The 14,157-nt window shown below is 38.7% G+C and overlaps 1 protein-coding gene across 7 annotated transcripts in view; it reads left to right on the forward strand.

Moving 5' to 3' along the window:
* Window positions 1-485: 485 nt before the first annotated feature.
* FAM3C (FAM3 metabolism regulating signaling molecule C) overlaps window positions 486-14,157 on the forward strand; it is a 48,210-nt gene continuing 34,538 nt past the window's right edge. The window contains exon 1 of one of the 7 annotated variants that reach the window (XM_032276164.1): window positions 486-780. The gene's annotated coding sequence lies outside the window, so the exon portion shown is untranslated. Of the gene's footprint in view, window positions 781-1,324; window positions 1,363-3,559; window positions 3,684-4,873; window positions 5,010-14,157 lie in introns of those variants that run through there. The other 6 variants (XM_032276169.1, XM_032276167.1, XM_032276170.1 and 3 more) reach the window with 6 other exon arrangements.

Consider the following 14,157-nt stretch of genomic DNA (forward strand, 5'->3'; position numbering starts at 1 on the left):
GTGGGAAAATGTCCTGAGAAAAAACATTTCTAACTGTTGCGTAGCTCATAGTTTGAAAAATAAACATGACTTGGAAAACGCAAGCACTACTTTTCTTCTTGGGTGGCGCATTTAAGGTTATCAGAATTCTAATACGCTGGACAGGTAGAATATTCAGTATCAGTTTCCTAGGGTTCAAGAAGCCAAACGGCAAATAACCCAAGGTCCTTGGTTGATCTGACCATCTCAGCTATCTCAGGATATCTATCTAAGATGACCTAGCTGGTGAATCTCTAGGATGGGTGGGTCATTTAAAATGTTCCGGCCTTGAGGCTGGGATTTTGTGCGTGTGAATGGTGGGGAGGAGACGGTAACACATCTTTCTCCCTCCCGTGGTGACACCCTGCGTAGGGCCGCCGCTGCGGCAGCTCCCACGTGGCAAGTTCAGATTGCGCAGCGCCGAGCGAGGGGCGGCGGGCGGGACCGCAGACCCCTCCCTCCGCTCTCCCGCCCTTCCCTCCGGCCGGCCCAGGCGCCTGCTCGGTCCTCCACCGCCAGGGGGCGGGCGCGGCTCCCAGGCGGCGGGGGCTCATTGGTCCCGGCGGGGGAAGCGTGGGAGGAGGCCCAGCGGCGAGCTGGCTTTCTCCTGGCCACTCGCAGGGGTGAGGGGAAGCCGGAGGACCCTGGGAGGAAGCGGAGGCGCGAGCTGGAGGCGGCGGTGGTTCCCGTCGGCCTCCGGCAGGACTGAGCGCGGGAGGCCGGAAGGCAGTCGCGCGCAGCGGAGAGGCGGGCGGGAGGCCGGTGAGACGGCTGGGAGGCGGACGGAGCCGGGGCTCGGATTCGAGGAGGGATGTAGGAGGCCGGGGGACCCGGACGCCCACCTTCGTCCTCAGCCTCCGTGCACTCCGTGGTCGCCGGCTGGGGGCGGGCCCCGGGGCCCAGCCGCGTAGTCATGGCGTGTCCGGCTGGTGGGGAGGGTATCGGAGGGACTGGGGTCCCGGCGGCTGCTCGGGCGAGGGCATCCCTGGGCTCCTCGGAGACGGGGCGGCGTCTGCACCTGGCGCTGGCTCTCGGCGTCCTGGCCTGGGGCGGACACCTGGGGCGCGCCTTCCTCACGTAGGCAGTGGCTCGCGCCCGGCAGCGGGTAGGCTGAGGGCTCTGAGATGCGGGGACGGAGTTGGGTGTTGCATTTCAACTCCATAGGGGGCCGTTTTGACTCACTTGTAAAGTTTTAGTGTCTCCTGCACTAGAGGTACTTTTGGTTTTTTACAGCCTATCCAGTCCTTTGGTGTTCGGTGTCTTTTCTTTTTCTTCCCATTTGTCTGCTCCTGTCCTCACAGCTGAGGCCCACGGATGATGGTTAGTGCCCCTAGATCTGAATACGTGAGTGACGGATTGGCAGTTTGAGATTGAGCTCCCCAGCTGTTTTATTTGTGGGGGGAGCTGTTTCCATCATCCTCTTACCTTTTTTTTTTTTTTTTAAAAGAAAAAATACTGCGTGTAATACAGAACTGCTATCTAATTGATAGGACGTTTCCTTTGTTTCTTTTGGCAAACATGGTGAAATTCTGGTTCTACTTAAAAATACAAAAATTAGCCAGGTGTGGTGGCAGACGCCTGTAAACCGAGCTACTCGGGAGGCTGAGGCGGGAGAATCGCTTGAACCCAGGAGGTGGAGGTTGCAATCAGCCGAGATTGCGCCATTGCACCTCAGCTTGGTCGACAGAGCGAGACTCCGTATCAACAAATAAAGTTTAAGAGAGAGAGAGAGAGAGTGAGTGTGTGTGTCTGTGTGTGCGTGCGTGTGTGTGCGTATCTCCATATATATGGATACAATGACGTAAATAATACTAGATTGCTTACTTTGTACTAGGCGCTGCCGAATGCTTTCATGTGCTCATTTATTCTTACAACAGCTCAGTGAATATGTCTCTTATCTTTCCCAGTTTTACACATGAAAATATGAACTCCCAGAGAGTAAATGTCGATGCTGACAGCGGAGGCTCAGACCTCTTGAACTTGTGGCCAATTTGCAGTTACATTTTCTAAATTTTGGGAAGCGTTACTGTTAGTCATACAGTATCTTAGTACCAGGAGATCGCCACTGAATTTAAAAGATAAAAGTTAATCGCTTACTGAAAGCCATTTAACAAAAAATTGGCAGAATCAGCAAATTAGCATCTGGTTTTGTTCACTTCATTGACCTGTACCTCTTTCTAGGGGCTGCTCTTAGTCTCTTGCGTTTCGTGGCTGTTTACCAATTAAGTCACAAGGTTTCAGTTTTATGCAGGTGTTAGGAGTTTTGTTTCACAGATTTCTTGTAATGTTTTCTCAGCTCATTAAAGACTAGCGTTTCTTCATAGGAAGAAATAAGACTTAGAGCCAATAAAAGGAGTTCAGTCCAGCGATTCTTAACCGGAGGACCTCTCTGAGTTAATTACCAGTGGGAACTTTGTAAGCAGGACACAGGACAGGTTTCTCAAAATCCTCATTGTAAGGGGCTTCTGTTTCAAAAAGGAGTCAAAATAAGGCAACACTGCTGGGTTAAAGTGACTTTAAAAATAAACTTAATGGATGTCTTATTACAATTACAAAGTTTTAATATGGATTGCTGCCTTAAGCATTGCCAACTAATATTTCATAATTTATGAAGATGCATTAAAAAGAAAAAAGAAATTGGAAAAGGGAGTCAAAGGCTAAGAGGCTATGGAATGGCAGAAAGTAATGTTCCCTGTGGGGGTATCATAAGACTTTTATTTTTCACTTTATATTTTAGGTTTTAAATGATTCATGTCAATTTTCAAAAATTTTTATACTCTTAAAAATATTGGAGTGCCTACCCATGTGTCAGTAATTATAGATGTCATGAATACTATGAATAAGACAGCCTGGGCACTCAAAAAGCTAGTTTATTTTCTCCAAGGCAGGGAGGTTTCTTTTTTAAAAAAAATTTTTATACCCATTTCTTAAAGGTGAAAGGTGGGAGACCCAAACAGCAAAAGATTTTTATCTTAGCTCTGAGCTAGATAGATTTTTGTGAGACTTTGGTACAATAGCAAAACTTTGTCTTGAATTTAGTCCAGAAGCATCTCTGTTCTTGGGATCAAAAGATCAGGATTTTAAACTTTGGTTCTATATTTGGTTATTTCAAGTAATGGCATTGACCAGATTAGTTAATATCATGCAGTACTTTATTAATCTAATTGAGGAGACTGAACCAGGTAATTTCGCAAAATCTTGAAGCTTTAAAAGGTTTTGTACTTTCTTTTAATACAATTCTTTGAAGGTTTTGTACTTTCTTTTAATACAATTCTTTGAAATACAATCAGCTGACTTCCTCTCAGGAAGAAATTAAGTGTTCTGATACCTCTGAGTCTCTCCAATGTACCCTCCATTTTCTTCTTAATTGGCCTACTCTGATTGAAGCTATTCTTATATTTCCCTTATTTCCAATCTAATTTTTAAAATCTGCTATTCATGATTTTTCTAGCTTCACTTCAGTGAGTTTTTTTTTCCAATTTTCTATTTTAAATTAAATTCCTATACAGAATTTTTCATTTTATTTTTGGATTATTTACAGAGACAGGGTCCCCCTCTGTTCTGCAGACTGGAGTACAGTGGTGCGATCATAATTCACTGCAGCCTTGAACTTCTGGGCCCAAGTAATCCTGCCACCTTAGCCTGTGGAGTAGCTAGGATTAGAGGTATGTGCCACCACACATGACTAATTTTTTAATTTTTAATTTTTTTAAGATGGGATCTTGCTATGTTGCACAGGCTGGCCAAATCTACCCTCAAGCAAATCCATCCACCTCAGCCTCCCAAAGCTCTGGAATTACAGGTGCGAGCCCCTATGCCTGGCCAAAGTTTTCATTTTAAATTGTGGCATTTATTAGCACATTCACAATGTTAGGTAACTGTCACCTTTCTAAAACATTTTCATCACCCCAAAAGGAAACCTCATACTATTTAGTAAGCAGTTGTTGCTCATTCCCTTCTCCCTGCCAATCCCCGGCAGTCACTGATCTGCTTTCTGTCCCTATGAATTTATCCACTCTGGATTTTCATAAACATTGAATAATACAATATGTGTTGTTTTGTTTCTGGCTTCTTTCACTTAGCATGTTTTATAGGTTTATCCTCTAAATCAGTAGCAGGTATCAGTACTTCATTGCTGTTTATGGATGAGTAATATTCCATTGTACATTCCATTCATATACACCATTACATATATATCATTCCATTGATACGTACCACATTTCGTTTATTTATTGAGTTTTTATGTGCTGTTGAGAAAGTTATGTGAACATCTCTAAATTGACTTTCATCATAATCTCTACAAGGCTTGCTAAGGTAGTGTTATGGTATCAGATTTGCTACCTAACACATACGATTCATTATCTGCAGTTAATTGATTATTAAATGAGTTTTGAATGACACAAAGTCAATAAAAATGGATTTTTAAGTTGGTTCAGTTGATACATGGCGTGATTTGGCTCTGCGTCCCCACCCAAATCTTAAATTGTAATCCTCGTGAAGGGAAAGAAGTGATTGCATCTTGGGGACAGCTTCCCCCTTGTTCTCGTGATAGTGAGTTTTCTTACATGATCTGATAGTTTTATAAATGGCAGTTTTTCCTGCGCTCTCGCTGTTTTCTCTTCTGCTGCCTTGTGAAAAAGGTGTTTGGTTCCCCTTCCACCATGATTGTAAGTTTCCTAGGACATGATTGTAAGTTTCCTGAGACCTCCCAACCCATGTGGAACTGTGAGACAGTTAAACTTCTTTCCTTTATAAATTACCCAATCTCAGGCATTTCTTTATAGCAGTGCAAAGACGGACTAATACATTTTCATAAAATTTTACACAGAAGCATCTTACTGTCTGTTTTTTGCAGGTGGTTGCTGTTAAAAAAAGTCATGATAAACTTCAGAGTTTATTTGAACAAACAACAATTCATGAATTGAGCAGCTCCAAACCAGAAGTGATCTGGGAGCTCCATCAGGGGGAATGCAGGAGGGAGGCTTTGATAGGTGGGTCATAGATGTAAAGCAAAGAAAATATTTGATTGGCTACAGTTATACAGTTGTTTTATTTCGTCTGTCCTGTTGGAAGGTCCCTAGATGTGTAATTGAAGTTTGTTGGATGTTTCTGACTCGTTGAGCTTAAGTTCTGTTTTTCTGTAGCATAGGCATTTATAAGAAGTAACTTCAAGTTTCGCTTGTATTTGCAAATCAAGTAAGGTTGAGGCCACTTATGAGGCCTAACTGGTTTTGTCTGCTCAGGGATTCCTCAGGCCTGTTTTCCATTTTAATTTACTTTAGCAATGCTAATTCGCATTCAGTTTTTGTGATACAAATAGTGTGCCAATACTGCATTTCAGCCAGGGCCATTGGGCATTGGAACTATTCTGTTTCTCCATTTCTTCACTTAGAGAGTGTGAGTGATGGAATTATGTCTATCCTGGTGCTCTTTAAAAACACCATAAGTAGAGTGGATACCTAAGGGAATTCTTCAACATTTAGAACAGAAACCTGTAACTTCTTGTATAATGTAAAATAGTCACATGAGATGAAGATAGCAGTTCTAGTGTATGTAACCGTGTACCTTTCTCTAATCTCATTTTAGTAGTTTACAAGCAGGACACTTCATTACTCCATTTATGTTCAACCTCTAATAGTTCAAATGTGTTTAATTGTTGTCATTGTTTCCAAGAATAGCTATTTCTTTCTGTCCATCCATTCATTCATCTATCCATCTCTCCCTGGATGGCGTACTGTAGGATTAAGGTAGTTTAGATTACAACTGTTTAAACAATTATAGAACTCAGCAGGCCAAACCGAATGTCATTTTGTAGAGTTCTGTCCTGTTTTCAGTTTTGGGCACGTTTATGCTTGGGTTACAGAAATCCAATCACTATTTCATTTCTTCAAATGGATTGTAACTTTTTAAGCAAAATTCTGCTTTGGCATATAAAAACTGCAAGAAAACATTTGAGTAATTTTAAGTCTAGTACTCAAGTTTAACTACTGCAAACAGGAGTTATTACTTATGCTTTACCACATTTCTCAAGATTCATTGCCCACTGAAACTGAAGACCTGTTCTGGAGGCAGGTTGATTTCAATTCATTGTTCAAGAAAGAATGAAAAATCTTGTCATATGAATTTTACTTTTGAATTTTTTTGGTTTTTTTTTTTTTTGTTTAGATCTGCCATACCACCACCGCCCCCCTCCCCCGAACCCCTGTAGCCTTCCTTGACCCTTGTAGGCTTCCTTGTGTGTTTGGATTGGTGTGCTGTAGATCTGAAGCTCAGATCTGAGCGCGAATGACAGTCATCTGGGGAGCTTGTTAAACATGCAAGAGTTTTAATCCCATTCCTAGGGATTCTGTTTCTCCAGGTTTGCTGTTGGCTCAGGAGTTTGCGTTTTAAAAAATACTAGTAATTCTGGTGTGCATACTATGGGTGACCCTGTAATAAGAGGTTCAAAGAACATGCGATGTTTCATTGAATCTGTGATGCCATAGTTTGTAAGGGTCAGAATCTGGTAGCTTTCAGCTGTATGACTCCTAAACCCTAATTTCTAATCTTGTGGCTAATTTGTTAGCCTACAAAGGGAGTCTAGTCCCCAGGAAAGAAGGGGACTAGATGAAATTAATATGGGGCCAAACTGGAGTCTGTTACACCCCATATTGTTTTGGGAAAGGTGTGTTACTGTCTTTGTTTTAAACTATAAACTAAGTTCCTCCCAAAGTTAGTTTAGCCTATGCGCAGGAATGAACAAGGACAACTTGCAGGTTAGAAACAAGACGGAGTTGGTTAGGCCAGATCCTTTTTACCATCTCAGTTATAGTTTTGCAATGGTGGTTTCAATACTAAGAAATAAAAATGTGGTTGTAAGCCTCATCCTGAGTTTAGTTAAAATGAGGGAAGCAATGTACACTTTAAATAAAATAGAGTATTAAGTGCCTGACAACCAGAGGCCCCTCTTATTATCTTAACAGGTTATTATGAGGCATAGTGGATATGAGATTTTAAAAAATTATGAAGCAACAGTTCTTCAGATTTTTTATTATGTGAATTATTTGATTGCAATGAAGAGTTTATGTAAGGTGTCCTAGGTTGACATCTATTTGTATTGAAGATTGTACTGATGACTTTGTTTTAAAGTGCAGCTTAGGTGTATGTGGGGTATAATAGACTACAGTGTGACCCCATATTAATTTCATCCTACTTATTTCCAGTCATTTAGATGTTGCTGGCTCAGTTCAGAAGTCTCATTTCTATCCTCCTTGTACTTTAGTGATTTGTTTTGTAGTTAAGGTCCACTGAAATGGTAATGTGTGACATAATCATTTGATTTCTACTTTTTTTATTGCCACTTTCCTGTTAGAGAGTCCACAGCCCTCATTAATGCCAACTAGCTGATTATACACATATACACCAGCCACGTAACAGCTTGTACTGAGCAGTGGTAGGATGCAGTGGCAATATTTGGGGTAAACACCAAATCTGTGTCAGTGTAAACCTGAACTCTGGCTGCCAACTCAAAGAGAAATGCTGTAGTGGCATATTGGATACTCAATGAGGGTATATCTAGTATGTATGTTAGAACAAATCTTTCCCCATCAATGAGAATTCAGTGAAGAACAGCTCCACTTGCTTAACGTGCTTCCTTCAGTAGTATCTTGGAAAACAAAATAACTTTGTTAGGAAAATTTGCCTAGCCATGTTATATTTGGGTATAGAGGAGCAGAAGAAATACATTTAGTTTTTAAGTCCTTAAAGTGTTTTGGGAAAACATGGTTAAATACTTGTTAATCCACTAAATACCAGATTTCTAAAGAGGAAATAATAACTCTAGATCACTTTAGCTAATTCACATTGATTGAAGGGGTTGTACTGTGAAATTCTTAATGTTGAGATGAATCATGTTGGAATACTTATGTTCTCAGGATGTAGTGTGTGTGGTCTGTCAGGCTTGGCTGCCTCTCCCTATACTAAGTCTTTGGGTAAAAGTTGGCCTGGATGGGGCACTTTCGTGATTTAACTGAGTACTTTTGCTGACCTGTTTTTAAGTGGAGGTCCAAACAGGTATTATATTTTACCAATTTCATTCTTAGAAGAATGGAATTTTATCTAAATTGCTGTTGATAGAAGTTTTCTGAAGTGTTTTTCTCATTTACTATCAGGAAAGCCAAATGAAAAGCAAGGTAGAGCAGTTTATGGTGAATTGTGGAGGAAAGCTAAACTTACCTGGTGTAATCCCGATTGGCTTCATATGTAGCATTGGTTAACTTTCTAGGGGAATGTTAAAAACACTTTCTGGCTCATTTGTGCTTTTCCATAGTATACTTCTTCATCTATTTCTGTTTCTTAGCCACATTTAGATGTTAGTCCTCTTTTAAATGTAATATCAATATGATGCTACTTAAGAAAATAAGAAAAGCCAGATGATGTTGATTCAGGTAACTGTCAAAAATCCAGGCATAGATCATCTATATTCTTTTCTTCCCAAGATTTTCAATAGAACACTTTATAAAACACTTTATTATAAAACACTTATTGGTTCACTTATAAGTTTCTGGTCTATTGCTTTGCAGTCTCATCTTTTAGTGGACAACTTTGCAGAAGGAGTGGATCCATTTACATCATATCATTGGTGATCTTTTGAAAAATTGGTTATTAGTGTTATAGAATTCATATGGATCACCTTTTCCCACACCCCATTTTTGTTTTTGTTTTTGTTCCTTTTTTTCCCTTTTCAAAATGTAAGTTTAGCTTGATTCTTTAAAAATGTGTGTGAAAATATTTGTGAAAGAATGGTAGTTTCTTTTAAAAGAGCGTGTCTTCTAGGATTTGGTATCCTGCTAGTATTAAATACTTTCTTAAGTTAGTAATTGGATTTTTCTTTTAAGCTTTAATGTTAAAAACTGTTAAATTCTGTTAAATTCACAATATTTCTAACACAATGATAGTGGCTCAGTTTTTCTCCTGAGTTTTTAAATGTTAATGTATTCTCAAATGAATGCAGTCGTCTTACTCGTTTCCGTTTTGTTATTTCAAAAACCTAGCCAGCTTTGCAAAGATGTGTGTATAGTTGCATTCAGGGGAGGCAGTGTACTTGACAGCAGCCTGTATGTGCAGGAGTAATAACTTGTTATTAAAGAGAAGTTTTTTTAAAGCTAAATATTCAGAATTTTAGATGTTTGTTAAGCATTAGATGCACATTTACCTCTTTTTAAAGCTTATCCCCAAAATAATCCCATATAAACACCCACATAAAGGAAATAGTAATGTCAGTTTTTTTCCCAAGAACATAATTTTATAGTTACTGAAGTGTAATATAGTGAGATTAATTTTTATCAATTTCTTTACATTTCGTGGGATTGGTTTGGAAACATAACGGTGTCTAAATTTATTTCTACCTTTGCTATAGATGGATAGCTTCATCTACAGGAAGGGAAGGACTTTTTTCTTCCTTTTACAGAGGATCCACTCTGTTGTTTCTCGTGGAATTATGCTTCTTTCCATGGAGAGTAGATTATGAAAATGTTTGATGAACATGTATGGAGCACAGAAATTATGGTTATTTCATCTGTCCTACTTCTATAGTAGGACTTCTAAGAGGATCTATGGAAGCCATGTGGAAGTTGTATGTCCTGCACGTAGCCCAGCAAAAAGAGTTGTACAATTAGGGCCTGATTGGGAAAGATGTTTATTCCTTTATTTTTAAATTTTATATTTTTATTCCTCTTTATTAGGGGTTGGCAAAGCTCAACCCATAGGCCTATATGGCCCACAATCCAAAATTGATTTTTCATATTTTTAAGTGGGCTGAATAAAAAAAAGAATTTTGTGACACATAATGTTTTATGAAATTTAAATTTCAATGTCTATAAAGAAAGCTTTATTAGAATATAATTAGACAAATTGATTCACATGTTGTCTATGGTTGCTTTCTAGCTACAACTGCAGAGTGGAGTAATTGCAACAGAAATTGTGTGGTCCACAAAGCCTAAAAATATTTACCATCTGGCCCTTTTACAGAAAATGTTTGCCGACATTTGCCCTATTTTACTCACATAAAAGTAGCTATTTATAGCAAACAGTTTTTTTTAAAAAATACCATACTTGCCGGGCGCGGTGGCTCACGCCTGTAATCCCAGCACTTTGGGAGGCCGAGGCGGGTGGATCACGAGGTCAAGAGATCGAGACCATCCTGGTCAAAATGGTGAAACCCCGTCTCTACTAAAAATACAAAAAAAATTAGCTGGGCATGGTGGCGCGTGCCTGTAATCCCAGCTACTCAGGAGGCTGAGGCAGGAGAATTGCCTGAACCCAGGAGGCGGAGGTTGCGGTGAGCCGAGATCGCGCCATTGCACTCCAACCTGGGTAACAAGAGCGAAACTCCGACTCAAAAAAAAAAAAAAAAAAAAAAAAAATACCATACTTTTGTTTGTAAGTGTAACATCAGAGTAACTTACCCTAATGACTCTTCTAATTGTAGCATTCTTTTGATTTCAGTATTACCTCATTTTTCTTTTTTACTTTAAATGCTCTGGGGATAAAAATTTAATTTTTTACATTCTGTTCTTGAGGGGATCTGTATTAGTCTGAGTTCTGTAAAAAAACAGAGCCAATTATATATATATATATATATGTGTGTGTGTGTGTGTGTGTGTATACATATAGATATAGCTCTAGATATATAGACATATATTCCTTATAATAATGACGTGGAGATAGTTTTATATACAGGTGTATGATTTATATGTGCGTGTTTGTGTGTGTGTATGTATATGCATATATGTTATAAGGGATTGGCTCATGAGGTTATGAATGCTGAGATGTCCAAGATCTATAGTTGGCAAGCTCTGACAGTCCAGGAGAACAAATGGTGTAGTCTGGTCTAAGTCTGAAGGCATTTTCTCAGTTTGAAGATAGGCAAAGAAGGTGATTTCTCCCTTAATCAGTTTTTCTTATTTTATTCAGGTCTCCAGTGGATTGGATGAGGCCCACCCACAGAGGAGAGGGCAGTCTGCTTTACTCAGTATATGGATTCAAATGTTTATCTCATCCAGAAGCACCCTGACAGATATACCCAGAACTGAACTAAAATTAAACTAAATGTATGGGCATCCTGTGGCCCAGTCTAGTTGACACATGAAGTTAACCATCACAAGACCTAAATGTACTTTATGTCTGTCTGTTTGCACTTTGATGTTTATGTTTAGACCTCTTGAGAAATCCCAGGTCCCATGATTATTAGAATCATGGGAAGTTTCTAAGTTGGTTCAGTTAAAATTGTCATTTGTCCAGTGTTGAGTTGAAGTTGGATTGAATTGAATAATAGTTTCTCTATTTGTAAAGGATAACTTGTAGTATTTTCCTCTGGTTTAATTAAGTGTTGTTTGTTAATATTAAGTATGTACATCAAAGGGTGTATTTGTATGCTTCATTTTCTTGTATCATTTCTATTTTGAGGAGGGATTCTAATACCCAAGCTTAGTCATTTTTACATACTGTTAAATTGCTGGAGTGGGTAGGTTGCAGCAATTCTCAAAGCAATTTGCAAAAGCCAATTTGATTGGCTTGACATTTTGTCAACAAGCCTCTCATATTAGAGTGTGTCAGTGAACAGCTGGAGAGAAAAGGAAGTAGATTTGTTTATAGTGTGAGCTTCTTACTTACCTTCCATGTGACCCTAGAGAAATCCCCTGACCTCGTCTATGATGCTGTTTTAATAACCCCTGCACCTAGAGGGCTGGTGGAAAGATTACATAAAATAAAGATGTGTGTGAATTGCACTGACACATGTTATGTATTCTTACTTAGTTTATGTTAACTGGCAAGACACCCCCCTCCTGGTAAATAGTTTTTTTATGATGGTTTTATCAATATGGGATGATGTTTTTGCGGTTTATGTGATTTAGTCTATTTCTCAAGGAGAGAATGGAAGTATCACTTGACCTTTGATTTTACTCTGTTGTTCGTGAAGGTAATTGATCCTAGAACAATGACTCCTTATTCACATAGTAGCTTGATTTCTACTGAGTAACAAAACTTCACTAAATTAAATCAGAGTAGATAGTTGGGCCAAAGGGAATACTTAAATTGTAAACCATGTAAAGAAGTTTAGTACGTTCATCTGAGGCCCTAGTTCAGGCGCTCTTTCCAGCTTAGTGTTTCATTGCTCAGTGACATCGTGGTGGGTGTGCTTGCTGTTGAATCTCAGGTGATTGTGAACCTTACATATTAGCAGCCAGATTTGATTCAGTGGCATATTTATCGAAAACACAAAAGCAAGTTTTGGCCTATGTAACACATTTTGGAGCAAATGTATAAATGGCCTATCTAAGTTGAGTTTGTTTCTTTTTTTTTTTCCATCCTAAAAGTATCCTTCTATGACCCATTTTCTGGTTTCGGTAAGTGGCTCTGATTTCTGTATTTGTACCTTTTAATGGACACAAAAAAATGTATAAGCTCTTTCACCTGTTGCCTCTAGATTTAGAGTTCTGAATTTCTAACAAAGGCCTTTTTCTCCCTTTGCTATTGTGGTCATTTTCTTTGGACCTGTTTGATCTTTGGTTAATCATTGATGGTTTTCAGCCTGAAGTTTCCATTAAGTTTTTGCTTCTCCCGCCATAAGATTATATGTAAATATTTTATTTGTTTTTAAATACCCCTTCTTAGAAGACAAATAGGAATGATTTAGAATTAGCACATTATCATCATACATAGATGCTCCTTGATTTGCTCCCAAATATATTCAGTATTCCTATGCTGATCTAGATTCTTGAATTATTAATTTGCTTCTTAAGCAAATTAATTAAGGCATGTTATGGCTGAGATTTAATTTGATGAGATTTTAATTTAGAGATTTTACTAAATGTGAATTCTTTGAGAAATTTTAATGGAAAACAGTTGTATTCAGCTAGACAGTCGTAATAGCTTATATTGTTGTATTAGGGATGAGTTCAGAAACAGACTTGTTGGGAGGTACAAACAGGTGGCAGGTATATCAGCAGTCACTATAAGGTGTGGCCTCAGCAGGCTACAATGAAATAGAACATCAAGTACCTGGTCATAACTGCTTTCACACTTGCAAAGAAATTTTCCTAGGTCACACTCAGATAAGAGTGAAATTATTTTGGAATGTTAGCTGGCAGGAAAGGTATGTATGTGTTGTGAAAGCTGAGTTCAATTTTGCCAGAAGCCAGAAAGAGGATGTATAACCAGTTGGGGTTTTCATTTAAAAAGCCGAGGTTTTTTTCTGCTTTTATGTGATGGTTTGTGGATACTTCAGTATCTTGTTTCCTTTTAGTCTTTTCCTAGCCTGTGGCTAAGTAGTTAGTTGAAATAGATATATAACATTGACTTTTTCTATTACGTGGAAGGCGTTCAGATAATTAACAAAGGAAAATAAATCGATAACGCACAACTCAGTGTCATTTTTTCTTTAGGGTATATTGTGCAGAAGAAAGAGAGCTAGCTAAGAGCATTGGAGTTTTGGGTGCTGTCCAGCCCCCCTGCCTAGTCCAATGAATAAGAAAACTGCATGTCTCACTTCTTTTCAGTGTCCTTCAGGGATGTGCTGTTATTAGTATTTTCTTGACACATTCTGTGAATTACTAGGTCAGGCAACAATATTGAAACATAGGTATCAAAATATAATCTAAAACAGAGAACTATGTACTGCTGGTAAATGTGATTCATCCATCAAAATTTCCTTTTGAATTCCATTCCACAGTCATGTGGAAGCTCTCCAGCTAAATTTGAATGTGGCTTTCTTATTGAACTTATTTATTTTTTCATTTTCTTTTAAAAATGTTACCTCTCTTGAGTTATTTCTTAGGAGGGAAATACTCATGTACATACAGATTTTTTCCAGCACCTGTTTCTTGTTGATACTATGATAATATCAAAGAACAGTTTATCTATTTGATGTATTCATATTACTCTGTCAATCATGATAATTGCTGGGATATTTAAAAATTGTAATTGTGTACTTCTCAACATATTATTTTACAAACTTGAATCGAAAAACATGAAGAGGTTCCTAGTATTGAAATTGGAAGCCCTTTCTGTAAATGCTTATGATAGTGACACTTGAATTATGTCATATCAAATGTGAAGTGGCATTATTTATTGGAGTGAGCCAGCTGACCTAAATTCTTT

The sequence above is a fragment of the Sapajus apella genome, unplaced genomic scaffold (genome assembly GCF_009761245.1).
Source record: "Sapajus apella isolate SASKATOON/1434 unplaced genomic scaffold, GSC_monkey_1.0 scaffold7, whole genome shotgun sequence".
NCBI lineage: Eukaryota > Metazoa > Chordata > Mammalia > Primates > Cebidae > Sapajus > Sapajus apella.